The sequence below is a fragment of the Heterocephalus glaber genome, unplaced genomic scaffold (genome assembly GCF_053883595.1).
Source record: "Heterocephalus glaber isolate CG9 unplaced genomic scaffold, H.glaber_assembly_v1.0 deba00001773, whole genome shotgun sequence".
Classification (NCBI taxonomy): domain Eukaryota; kingdom Metazoa; phylum Chordata; class Mammalia; order Rodentia; family Bathyergidae; genus Heterocephalus; species Heterocephalus glaber.
This window is the reverse complement of record NW_028258463.1, coordinates 7,281,462-7,295,129: the sequence shown is the minus strand read 5'-3', so window position 1 is coordinate 7,295,129 and position 13,668 is coordinate 7,281,462. Positions and strand designations below refer to the sequence as shown.

General features: G+C 56.5%; 1 pseudogene; it reads left to right on the top strand.

Annotated features, from left to right (window-relative positions):
• Positions 1-1,019, top strand: LOC101708141 (cyclin-dependent kinase 1-like; annotated as a pseudogene).
• The last annotated feature ends 12,649 nt before the right edge of the window (positions 1,020-13,668 follow it).

Here is a 13,668-nt window from a genome sequence, read left to right as displayed (position 1 = left end):
CTCGAGACCTTGAGCTTGCGAGGCAGGTGGCAGAACCACTGAGCTAAATCCCAAAAAAATCCAAAAAAAAAATTTTCACTATTAAAAGAACTCCATTGGGTGGGGGATTTAGCTCAGTGGTTCCGGCACCTGCCGTGCAAGCCCAAGGTCCCGAGTTGGATCCCCAGTACCAAAAACAACAACAACAACAACAAAATAAAAGAACTTCGTCATCCAAAAATAGTCAGTCTTCAAGATGTGCTTATGCAGGATTCCAGATTATATCTCATTTTTGAATTCCTTTCCATGGATCTCAAGAAATACTTGGATTCTATCCCTGCTGGGCAGTTCATGGATTCATCACTTGTTAAGAGTTATCTGTACCTGATCCTTCAGGGTATTGTCTTTTGTCACTCAAGAAGAGTTCTTCACAGAGAATTAAAACCTCAAAATCTGTTGACTGATGACAAAGGAACAATTAAACTGGCTTGCTAGAGCTTTTGGGATACCTATTAGAGTATATACACGTGGAGTAGTGACACTCTGGTATAGATCTCCAGAGGTGTTGCTGGGGTCGGCTTGTTACTCTATTCCAGTTGACATTTGGAGTATAGGCATTTTTGCAGAATTGGCAACTAAGAAACTACTTTCCATGGGGATTCAGAAATGGATCAACTCTTCAGGATTTTCAGAGCTTTAGGCACTCCCAACAATGAAGTACGGCCAGAAGTGGAATCTTTACAGGACTATAAGAATGCATTTCCCAAGTGGAAACCAGGAAGCCTAGCATCCCATGTCAAAAACTTGGATGTAGGGCCGGGAATTTAGCTCAGTAGTTCAGGCGCCTGCCTCACAAGCCCAAGGTCCTGAGTTCGATCCCCGGTACCAAAAAAAAAACAACAAAAAACTTGGATGAAAATGGCTTGGATTTGCTCTCTAAAATGTTAGTCTGTGATCCTGCTAAATGAATTTCTGGCAAAATGGCACTGAATCATCCATATTTTGATGATTTGGACAATCAGATTAAGAAGATGTAGCTTTCTGACGAAAAGTTTCCATACATTACAATCCAGGATGAATAGTTGTATTTTTACTGTTGATTCTACTTTTGTCTTCTATATTTTCTTCTTTGTTGTAAAACTGAACCTGTACTTCACTTTCTAATTTCAAGAATATAACTTAAAAATGTAATATTGTTCTATATAAATTTATAATTCTGTATATGTGTGTAGATCTCACTGTGACAATTATTTGTTGCTATAATAAAACTATAAATCTAAAAAAAAATCAAATTGGTCTTCAGAAGTCACTCCCCTGCCCACTGAAAATAACCTCCCTCAATGACCTGCCCTCTGCCAATAGAACCTAAACAAGGCCTGACTGTGGTCTGGCACTGAGCTCTCTCCTGGGGCCTGGGATGGACAGGGGAGGGGGGAGGGGGGGGGCGGACAGGCAGGAGGCTCCCCACCCCCACACCCAGAGCTTGGCTTTGGCCCCACTGCTGTGGGTGGGAGCAGGGGTGTGCCTTTTGGTTTTCTGGTATTTCATTTATGCCTTGGAAGTCGGCTCAGACTGCCAGGGGGTCTGGGAAGGGGAGGCTGGCTGGTGGCAGGGGTGTCTCCGTGAGTGGTCCCTGACATCTCATAGGCTCCTCCCCGCGCCAGGGCAAGATCAAACATCAAAAGCAGCCGGTTGGTGCCTGGGCTAATGGAGCCCGGTAAGTCTCTTCCAGATGTGTGCAGCTGTCTCCCCAGTGCCCCATTCAGAGTCTTGGGCCTGGAGACCCCCACTGGCTGCTCTGTGGGTCCTACACTCCCAGGTTAGGGCTGAGGCAGCCGCCTTCCCTTGTGCCGCATAGGACCATGGTCACTCAGTGCTGGAGACTGTCTCCCCGCTTCCCCTCCTGTCCAAGGGTGCTTCCAAGACTATCAGCTGGGAAGTGCTTATTTCTCATTTTTTTTGCTTGTGTTTTTTGAGACAGGGGCTCGCTATGTAGTGCAGGCTGGCCTTGAACTCACTGTGTAGCCCAGGCTGGCCTCAAACTCTCAGCGATCCTCCTGCCTCAGCCTCTGAGTGCTGGGGTCCTTCTTGCTGTGTGATCTACATCCTTCCTGCTTCCATGGCGCATCTCCCGGGAAGAGAGGAAGGTAGAGGAGGAGAAACTCAGGCAGAGAGAAGAGGAAGCAGAGATGCCCGGGATCATTTGACTGGGGAAATATGGGGAGCTAATGAAATATGTGGCGCTCAAGTTAATTTGAAAACAGGAGTGCTCCACTTCCGGGCACTGAGCTGGCGCGGCTCTCAGCCTCCCCTCCGCCCCGGTCCTCTCCCCAAATGCTATCAGCTCCTAATGAGGCTGTAATGCAATTGAATGGATTACCGAGCGAATTGTTTGTAGAAAGTTACCCGGCTGCAGACCAGGGCTGGGAGAATGGAGCCTGCAGGAGACGGCAGAGCTGGAGATGGAGGACAAGCCTGGAGAAAGAGGGATGGGAAGAGATGGGGAAAGGAGGAGGCAGAGGGGCAAAGAGGAAGAAGGAGGAAGGCGTGTGGAGGAGGAGAGGACACCGTGGGAGCGGAGGCTCTGTGGGTCCTGCACACAGGTGCGGGTGACAGCAGGTGGCCCCGTGCGCGGGCTGGGACAAGGGCAGAACCTCGAGACCTGCAGTGCAGATGGAGGACACTTCCACAGAAAGACTGGCCGGAGCGAGCAATGGGCTGCTTCTTCTGGCAGAGCTCTAGCTGGGTCTAGAAGCTTCCGGGGCCCTCTCTTCTGCCGAGTCCTCCAACATATTTTCCTATTCCTTGGATGTCTGCTTGCTCCCCCCCGTGTACACAAACACACAGATGTACATGAGCACTTAGCACATGCCAGGCGCTGCCCCAGGCACTGGGGATTCACCCACACAGTGCCCATCACCAAAGTCTCCCAGGCGAAGGGGCAGCGGCAGGCGTCAGAGCCTGGCAGGTTGTTGAGTGAATAGTGTGTGTGCCAGGGGGTCTGAAAGGAGCAATATTGGGAGCAGTGGGCCGTAGTTATCCTTGGGCTCCACCCCAGGGCCTGGCACAGAGCTGGAGCAAGGTGTTTGATGAGTGAATATGAGAAGCCAGGAGCTCTGGGGTCATCAGTGACAGAGCCATCTCAGACTGGCTTCCGGGCGGAGGGGAGATTTGAGGCTGAACGCAACTTAAATTTCCGGGAGTAGAGTTAAGGTCAAGGTCCAGGCACATCCGAGTGCGGTGATGAAAGCTGTCCTTGAGCATCCTTGGCTCTGCTTTCTTGCACCCTCAGCACAAAGAATGCCAGGGCCGACCCTTCCTGGGTGGATTTAATGATGTGGCCATCCCCGAACCACCAGATGGCCGGAGGTGTTGTCACAGGACCACACCTGGAGGGGACAGCGGGGTGAAAGTGCAGTAAAAGTAAGCTTTTATGTGTAAAACAAGGAGAGATTTCTTGTAAGCAATAACTGACAAAGTGGTACTGGGCAACAGATATCCACGACAAATTTAATCACTGAATGATTAGGTACATGAATTGGGCTTTGAAGGATGAATAGGAGTTCACCAGGTAGAGGGGAGAGAGGGTCACCATATATGCATGTGCACACTCATAAGCGTCTGATTTCACATTGTTTTCTTTGCATCCCTGGCTGCCCATCCAGGTCTGTCCCCATCTGTGTGTCTGTATTATCCCAGAAGCCCCAGAGGGCAGGGACAATGTCTGCCACACTCCATCTGGGCGCTGCCTGTCCATTTAGACATTTAATCAGGGCTATCTGGGCCCTGCAGCTGCCTTGCTTCCTCCCTCCAGCAGATCTAGGCCTGGCCAGGCCACTGTCCAGTAGTGGGGGGTGAAGCAGCAAGGGCCCAGGCCTCTTCATCCGGGGACTCCACCATCCCCTGGCTGACAGCAGAAAGCCCTTAAAAAGTCACTTGCGGAATGTAAATACAATAATCCGACCTTAAAGGTGAGTTTTTAAAACAGGAAAAACAACATACAATTGCTCCCTTCTGGCCCTGAGCACAGCACATATAGGCTTAATGAGTTGCAGGGATCATGGAGCTGCTCCTCGCCCCTTTTACCCACCATCAGTCACCCGCAGTTATGGGCCCCACACTAGGCAGCAGGACACCCCAAGAACAGACACAGCCACCCCTCCTCAGTGCACAGAGGGAGAGGGAAGCAAAGCAGTGGCCGTGCCAGTGTGCAGGTGACTGGCACGAGGTCCACACGGGTCCTCCAGGCTGAGTGTTTGGAGGGCTTCTGGGGGGAGGTGACACCCACACAGCACTGTGGGTATGGGCGGGACGTGGGGAGGGCAGGGGGCTGGGGACACAGACCCGGGCAGCTTCCTTGGCTTTGGCCAACTTCCTCTGGGCCCCCTGGCGCCTCATCCCTGCCATTCATTGGTCCACTGGACTGTCTGCCCCACCTTCCCCCAGGGACTTCTGTGGGGGACCCAGCGGGCATTGCTGTCCTCCTCGGAAGCTGGGGGTGTACGCTGGCAGTGGAGCCCACGGGGAAGGAAGAAGGGGCAAGAGGGGAGAGTTTTCGACTCAAAGACAGTGTGGACCCCTGAGTCTGAGTCGGGCTGAGATGGAGGGTCACCAGGGCCCCCCATAGAGCTTGGGTGACTCCAGGCGCCAGCACCATCCTTGTAGGAGGTACCTCTGAGGAGGCTGGGGATGGGACAAGGACCTCAAAAGGCAGAAGAAGGACAGAAAAGCCTCGGGGAAATGACGTGTTTCTGCAGTCGCCTGGGCTGCCATAATGAGAAGCAGAGAAGGGGTAATGGGGATCAGCTTGCCCAGGGTGGCTCCCAGCAGCCCTCTCCCCAGCGTGCTGAAAGGGGTACAGGTGGGACAGGATGTAGTGGGGAAGGCCACTTTCCCCACCTGGTCCACCTGAATCTCAGCTGCAGGAGGAGGACCAGGTGGCCTGTGTCCAAAGGGAGGTGGCTGGGGTGGGAAGAGAGAGCATAGAGATTCACTCGTCAGCCCCTCAGGACATAAGATGGATCCTGCTCCATCAGCAACCTGCTCCAGGCCCGGGACCCTGTGGACCGGAAAGGCTCACCAGGGGTCAGGCACTCACAAGAAGAAAATCCGGGCTGAAACCCCAGGGTGTTCATAGCCTCCAGCATGGGGTGGGGGATGCAGCGCTGCCCTCAGGGAGCCCGCAGTCTGGGGAGCAAGGTGGGGGTGCAAAGGTCCTCCCAGCCCGGGAGATGTGGGTGCTGCTCACCCGGAAGCACTCACAACCAAGGGCCAGATGGGGAAATGGAGCTAGCGCTGCTGGTAGGACCAGCACTTCTACTATTGGTACTGTGAGTACTGCATGTAGTCATCTCACTAAGTAGCCCAGGCTGGCCTGGAACTTGCTGCAATCCGCCTGCCTCAGGCTCCTGAGGGCTGCGATTGCAGGTGTGCGCCACTATGCCCAGCCCAACAGCAATCTGGAAGGGAGCACTCATTTCCTGAAGGATCCCTGGTTACAACCTCACCAATCAAGGCCAGCTCAGGAGAGGATGGGGCTGACATGCCCACCGCTCTGCAGGAAGGTAACCCCAAGCAGGGACAGGACAAGGGCTGGCGAGCCAGAGCCGCCCCTCCCCTCTGCGGCCTCCTGTCTTGCTGTCTGCACTGTCTGTCCTTCTCTCCTCTCTTCTTCCGGGCCACAGCCCTTTCCCTTTCTCCTCTTCTCTCCTGTCTCCCCCTCAGACTCAGTCTCTGTCCCTCCTCCTTCCCCAAGTGCACTCCTCCAGGAAGGGGCTGAGCAGACCCAGGGGCAGCCTGCATCCTCGTGGCCTGGGTCCCTTCCCAGGACCTACGGGGGGTCGGGGGCTGCATGGACAGGTGGATGGGCCACCTAGGCCACATGACCCCCAAGGGCACCAACAGCCGGGAAGGCTCTGGTGGGAGGCGGCTAGACACAGGCAGCACAGCCTTTGAGAGGGTCACCGAGCAAGGTGGGCTGGAAATGGCCCTCTTCCTCCCTCCCCTTCCCTGTCACTTCCTCCTTTCTCCTCTTTCTTTCTCCTCCCTCTTCCGGTTTCTCATGCTCTCCGGATTTTTGAGAGCTTGCAGTTTTCTCTCCCTCTCTCTCTTTCTTTCTCCCCCTTCCCCATCCTCCTCCTCTATCGATCAGTCTCCCCAGCTCCAGCCAACACCGAGGCCTTGGACGGTACTCACAGTCTTGCTTTAAAATTTATTGCCCAGTAAACGAGGTGGCAGATGGAAGTCTCTGCCACCCTGGCCCCACCTCCCCCTGTCCTCATCCCAACCAAAGCCAATCCAGACTCCAATATCGTCCATCAAGCGCACCAATATGCGGTTATTTATAGGCCACCCCCTTCCAAGAAAGCAGACTGATTTTTCCTCCGCTCTTTCTTTTCTCTGAGCTTCCAGCGCTAGGGAGCACGGGGGAGGGGATGGGGGATGCTGGTCATCCCTCGGATTCTAGGGTAGGGGGCATAGAAATGTCTTGATTGAAAATGAATTAATTAGAAGAGAGGCTCTTCAAGTCTCCGAGTTGGGTTATTTATAGTGTTCGGTTAATTTTGATAATTAACACTGGGGAGGAAGAGCGAGTGCCGGGCAATGCCGTGCCCGCCAACAGAGACTTGCTTTCTGCCCTGCTGCCTACCCCGCCCCGAGCTGCTCCATTTGGGCTCTGTCGAAATAGGGCTGCTCCCTGCCTCGGGGTCCCTGCGTCTTCTAAAAGTGGAGCAATGAAAGAGAGGCCAAAGGCACAGGGCCTCGGGGGTCTCGGGCTGTTGAGGGTCCATGCCTCGGGTCCCCCACTCATGTAGGACCGGGCCAGCAGCCCTCTTCTGTGTTGGGCAAGTGTCCTGAAGAAGCAAGGGCCAGGCTGGTCTGGGTGCCATTTTGCAGTGTAGCCCATGGGATGGGGCCAGTGGGAGAAGTCACACGAGAGATCCGCGGATGTCCCTTTGGTCAAGACAGCCAGGGAGAGGCCAGACTAACCAAGGAGACAGGGGCTGGAGGTGGCCAGACAGCCACCAGGCTCAGAGGAGAGAGCCCACATGAACCAGGACTCTCGGGGAGGCAGAGGCTTTTGACTCAGAGCTGGGTGCCCGCAAAGGGTAGGGACAGGGGCCTTCAGAGTTGACCTCCAAAGTGTCCGCCAGTTCCTTCTCTACCCACTTGTTCCCCTCAGCCCCCAGTGCCCCTAGCTGACTGCCCAGCATCTTGAAACCCGGCACCCGTGTCACGGATGCTTGGTGCCTCGATTCCGTGCCCCCTCGTCTGGGAATGTCCTCACTGCCTTCCTCAGGGCGCTGCCCTTGCTCAAGGCCAAGCTCAGGTGCTGCCTGCTCTGGGCCTTGCTGCATGGTCACCTTTCTCTCCTGGTCCCCCCAACCTTGCTAGTGGGATTCTCCTGGGACAGGGAGCTGGTGAGAAAGAAGAGGCTCGGGGCTGCGGGTACAGCTAATGGGTGGCGCGTTTGCCTGCCTTGTGCAAGGCCCCAGCACTGCGAAAAGGGGGAGCTGCAGAGAGTCGAGGCTGGATACTGAAGGGTCTGGAGGCCCCTCCTCTGTGGAGTTTGGCCCCTTCCCTGGAAGCGATGGGGAACTGCATTCTTTTTTGGCGGTTCACCAGGCAGGGAGGAGGACCAAGGCCCCACTCCCAGCGGCACAGGGACAGGAAGCGGTGGGCAGCCTCATCCCTGGGCCGCCTCCTTTCCCACTGGAGGCAGCGCCGAGGCGGTCCAGAACACGAGAGGAGCTTCACACGCCACTGTCCTGTCTCCCACGCTCAGAGGGAAGCTCCACTCCAGGTCTGCCAGGGCTGGAGCCGGACCGGAACCGGGATTTGCGTCCCAGGGCCAGCTCCCGTCCTGTCGTTCCTGCAGGCCTGCCAGCCCCACCTCTCCCTTCCCTCCTGGCCCTGTGGATGTCTCAGGCGTCTCCACCGAGTCCCTTCTTGAGTCGCCCCCCCCCAACAGAGGAGGGGCAGAGAGACTGAACCCTGCTTCCCACTTCATCTCTGCTGTGGTGTGTGCTGTGTTGGCTCCCCCTGGTCCTTGTGGTCCCGCTCAACCCCCCTTGCTGCCCCACGCCCAGGGCTCCCCTCCCAGGCACCTGTGGTTGGACCTTGGCCTGCTCCATCCTGAATTTTCTGTGTGAGACTCCAGCCCTCCTTGGAGACAGTGAGCAGGATCCCTGGCAGCTCCAGGCCAAGCCCCTGACCCCAGGACTCCAAGCCTGGCCCTCAGACACCTTGGAGTGTTTTGCCCTCGCTTTTCAGCCCAGGAGCCTTTGGGAGCTGCTGTTCCGTCTCCAGCTTCCTCTGAACAGAGCGCACATTTTTAATTAAAGTGGAAAAGAGCTGAAAATCTGTGCGCATTTAATCATCTTGACGACCTTTTTGCTTAAGAGTTTCCAGCTGAGGGGGGAGCCCTGGGGTGGGGCGGGTGGGGAGGCATCTCTGAGCCGGGCTGGGTGGGCAGGGGGAGGGTGACCCCTCCGGGATGAATAATGGAGCAGGAGACGAGGCTCTGAGTGCCGACTCAGCACTTCCTCGGCCACAGCTCCTCCCGAGCTGCCCCACCCCATGCCCTTCTGGGCACCCGTGGGCTGAGCAAACGCCTGGGCCCTCCCCAGGGAGTGGGGGCAGGGTGGAGAAGCAGGCCCCAGGGGCCATGACACAGGGAGAACCCCATCACCTGCTCCCCCAGGGCCTTCTTCCCATGCTGAGCTGCAGCTGCTTTATAGACCCCTCTCCACACTCCGCCCCCGGCCCTGGAATGTGCAGTGTGCTGGTGGGCCTCAGTTTCCCCAGCTGGAGTTAATGTCTGGGCGGCCTTCTACTTCTGAATCCAACTCCCAGCCTACAATGTGTAATGGGAACTCCAGGTGCAAAACGCTGCTATTTGGGGAACCCCTCGCAGCCTGAGGTTTCCAAGGACCAAGGACTTGGGCTGTGGCTCTGCCCTGGAACAGGAGAGGAGAGGGGAGGGGAGAAGGGGCGTGCCTGGAAGATCCACTCCAGGTTCCGGAGGACTCTAGTCCCTCCTCAGAGTAGTGGAGCATCCCTGGCAAGGACTCTGTCCCCCTCAGACTAGAGTGTCCCCAGCCCAGGGCCACATCTTCGCCATCCCTAGGATGGTGGTCCTTGGGCAAATACAGTTGGTGACACTGGCAGGGCCGGTGCAGAAGGCGCTGGGCGCCACCTTCAGCCCTGACGTTTCCAGCCAGGTTTCAGGGGTCCCCCAGAAGAACAGCCCCCGCCTCGAGATGGGTGGGACTGGGAAGCGAGGCTTCTCCTTCAGTTCCCCCTCCCTGGCCCCTGACTGTTTTCCCCCACAGCAGGAGGCAGCATGGCTTAATCCAGACTCTCCCGTCCATGGCCTTCGCCCTGCCTGCTGGAAACCAACCCAGACAATGGCACTTGACCCCACTTCCCAGACGCGCTGGAGTCCAGATAAGCTTGGGTCTGGGATGTCTCGTCCTCCACGGATTCCCGTGGGAATTTTGCTGGAGCCCAAGGCCTAGCACTGTTCTGGCTCTTATCTGCAACCGGAAGGATCCTGGGGCCCAGTCTAGGGCTGAAATGTCATCTCACCCCTCATCTGGTCTGCAGCCTGTAGGCCAGAAGCCCCATCACTAATAGCATCAAACAGGAGGCTAACTGAGGCGGGAAGGCTCCTCCAACTTTCCAGCCCATTCACACCCAGTACTTCTGGATTCCTCAAAGTAAGTCTAGGAGGGCCCTATCTCAGGCCTATTTTACAGATGAGGAAATGCTCAGAGCAAGGAAGGCACTGGCCTGAGGCCACACAGCAAATAAATGGTCCACGGGTCCCCACGGCTGACTCTCTCAGCTTCCCCGTTGTGGGCTTCCCAATGCTCCAGCTATGGTTTAGCCCCTACTCAGTTTTCCTTTAAAACATCTTGCTTGTCCTTGAATGCAAGATACAAAGTAAGAACGAGGACCGAACCCTTCAGAATCCGTGGGTACAGGGAAGATGGGAGTTTTGAGCTGGGAAGAACCTCCTTGAGGAAGATGTGCTCAGGAAGGAGGTGAGAGGCTGGGGTGGCCGCCAGAGCCAGCGAGGGGGCTGGGTGCCCTGATGCCCACCCAGTTCCCCTGCACCCCCTCTGCATTCTTACCACAAGGCCCGGAAATCTCCGGGGGTAGCACTGCCCAGTGGGCACCATCCCCCAAGATGCAAAGTCCCTACCACCGAGGTTGTCAGAATCGACCAGATCCTGGGGTCCTGGACAGCACCAGGTAGGAGCTGGCTTTGAAGGGTGCAGACCAGAAGACGGAAGCCTAAGGCCAACTCCACTGTGATGTCAAAGGAGGAGAGGCAGTTCTCACGGTGGCTCCGAGGTGGGAGATGCTGGGCATGTGGTCCTGTGGGGCAGGGCAAGCCTGGGAGGCTGCAGCGGGCAGTGGGGAGGGAGGGCACTGTGCAATTGGCCTACTTTGATGCTTGAGTTAATCTAACTAGACTCCAAAATTGATAATTCTTCCCACCCCTCTGGCCACTAACACAGCTCAGGCCCCCCCCTTGTGGCCCAGAGGAGCTAGCTCCCAGGCAATCCCTGCAGCGCATTTCAAAGCCACGGAGGCGGCTCCTAATGGGGACAGCAGGTTTCACTTACCTTGCCTGGCTGATTGCCCAGGGCAGATGGGATGCAGCTGGCGAGAGGCCTGCATTTCCTCCTTCCCTCAGCCTTTCTCTCCTGCAGAAATTCTTGTCTCCACGCCCACCTCTCACCCCTCTGTGCTTGAACTTGGGCACTGGGGATTGGAAGTGATTCATTCCCTTGAGGCAGTGGCCAGAGCTGGCAGGAATCCCCCAGGTCCACCTCCGCCTGCCCTGCCCCAGCCTCCAGGCCCAGATTCTTGAATGCAGGTCAGGGGTTTGAATGGGCATGTGTGGAGACAGAGCTCACTGTTTCCCCACCCCACAGAAGGCTGCTGGGGCTGGTTAGGGTGGGGCGGGGGGAGCGACCTGGGAATTGGGGTTAATGGCCAGGAGTGTGACTGCAGGGCCAAGTGCAGAACAGTGGGGCAGCAGTAGATGCCACATCTTCCCTCTGGGGCCCTTGGGCCTGTGGTTTAACCTCCTCAGCCTCAGTCCCTCTGTCTGGAAAACGGGCCTCCCAGGAATGTCTGTGGGATTGAAGTGGGGGCCAAGGGAGATCCCGGTGTGGTTTCCTGGCCTGTGCGAGGGCTGAGGAGTGTCTGCCCTCACATTCCTGCTCAGAGCAGGGTGGCAGCTGCAGGCTGGTTCCCAGGGTGGAGACCAGATACAGAGGCCTGAATGGAATGGGGGACACGGACCTGTGTTTGGGAGCCCAGCTTCCTGCAGGGGCAGGTGACAGCGGGGTAGGAGCGGAATGGGCCAGCCAGCTCTGGCTGGGAACAGGAATCCCTGCAGCTGTGACGGTGCAGATGCCTGGGGCAGGTGGCGGTGATGGTGATGATGCACTAGTCACAGTGGCGATGGCTTGACGGTGGTCACCATGGTCACCCGGTGGCCATCGGGGTTGTTCTGGTGGTGATGCTCTCTCTGGTGGTGGTGTGGTGACAGTGGTCATAGTGGTGCTGGGGTAGCTATAGGTGGCCGTGATGGTGACAGGAGTGGTGATGATGGAGGTGGTGATGCTTATGGTGGTCCTAGCAGTGCTGGTTCTGGTGTAGGTGGCTGTGGCCATGGTAACGCAGACGTCCCGGCAAAGACACATCCTGATCACAGCTACACGACCTCCAGTATGACCAAGCCAAGATGTTACATTAGAAAATACCCCTCTCAACAAGTTATTAACACACTAGAACACCAGCTCTGAGAGGCCTCCTGCCTTTGCTCACCACTGAGTCCCAGGGGCTAGAAGAGTATGTGCCCTAGAGTAGGTGCTCAGTAAACCCAGGCTGGACGAATAAAGAAGAGATTGAGTCCTTCCTCCAGTGAACATGTTTCCTCACTTGGCCCTCATACGGTGCTCTCTCCTCTGTATACTCAATGGCCCTCTGTCTACCAGCACTCAGCACTACCTCTCAGTCTTGGGCTCTGGCTTAATCATAGAAATCCTGCTAATAATAGTAACCATTGCTGTTTGTAATTGTTCGTGTAATGCTTAAATGATCAAGACCATGGAAATTATTAATAACCTGGCCCCAGCCATGTGGTGTGGGTCATACTAAAGTGTGTTGAGATGGATAACCTTGGCAGTAATAGTAACTGGGATCCTAAATTAATAAAGGAGTATTTAAATGAATGCCACACTGTCGATACCCTTGGTAGTACGCAGATCAACGCTGCTGTTAGTACTAATGTTGCCCCTTCCTGCCTGCTGTGAATTCAGCTGAGGAAGGCAGTAAAAGCAGGAGCAGCAGGAGACATCTTAGATGCGATCCCTGTCCTCGAGGGAGGAGAAAGTCCTCAGGGACTCCTGAAGAGGTGCTCACTCCCCGGCCTTGCACCCAGTCTTGGCGGCCCATAAATAATTTAATGCTCGAAGCCACAATGATGTCTACCTGTGCCTTCCAGGGCTGCCCCCCTGCACTTTCTCTCCACGAATGAATGAATGAACTTCAACTGCTCTAGAAAATGACCCACCAATGGCAACGGAGCCCTCTCTATGAGACCTCTTGGACCCCCTCATCCCTATCGTTCAAGAGGGGGCTTTGCAGATGAGCTCCCCTCAAGCTGTGTGCTCTGGGCCCAATGTCTAGGAACCAGGGGAGGGTGCGGCCAGGCAGGGTGACAGTGGAGAAGGAACGGTACTATCCAGTGGTGGGGACACCCTGACCTGGGGACACCCACATATTATGGAACAGCCTTCCCATTCGCTGCCCAATACAGGCCATTATCCAACACAGACTGTATCAGGCACTCAGACTGAAAACCGAGCACCTGTTCTGCAGGAAGCTCACAGTCCTGGCATGGTCAGTGAAGTTTGTACTGGGGATCCATCCACGGGTAGGTGTGTGGGTTCATGAATGTGTGCACTTTGTGTGACTGGGTACCTGTGAGGGCTTCTGCAGATGTGACTGTTTATGTGCACGTGTGGGATGTGTGAACGTCACCTCGGGTGTGCCTGCGTGTGGAGGAAGTCCCTGCTCACATGAGTGCAGGAGGTCGGTGTGGACTTATGCAAGGGCACAGGCACATATATGGGCTCTGCGTGCCTAGGTTTCATGTGCACACCTGTGATTTTCAAATCCATCATTTGAGAATTCAAATGAGGCTGGGATGGACTCCGCCTTGCACGCCACTGGATCAGGGTATGACCCTGCACTCGTTGCCTTTGCTCAGAGACCCCCCGCCCCACCACCCCCAGCCCTGGGAGGACAGAGAGGGCGGCAGGCTGTAACGGGTAGGGCGCCAGGCACCGGGAAGCAGCTGAAGCCAGAGGCGGAGGAAGATGGGTAGGAGCGCGAACCCTGCGGCGGGCCGCAGCCGAAAGGAGAGGAACGCGAGCCGCAGCGGGGACGCCCTGGCCCCTAGGCCCACAGCAGTACCGGCCGATGGGCTGGGGAGCGCAGAAGCGGCGGCGGGCGCGGCTCCCCCCACCTCCCCTCCTCTCCTCCTCTCCCCCGCTCCCACCCAGGCGGCGGGGCGGGCGGGCGCGGTTCCGGGGGTGGGCGGGCCGGGGAGGAGGCGGGGCCGCCGCACTGGCTTCACCCAGGCGCCGCCGCCCGCAGCCA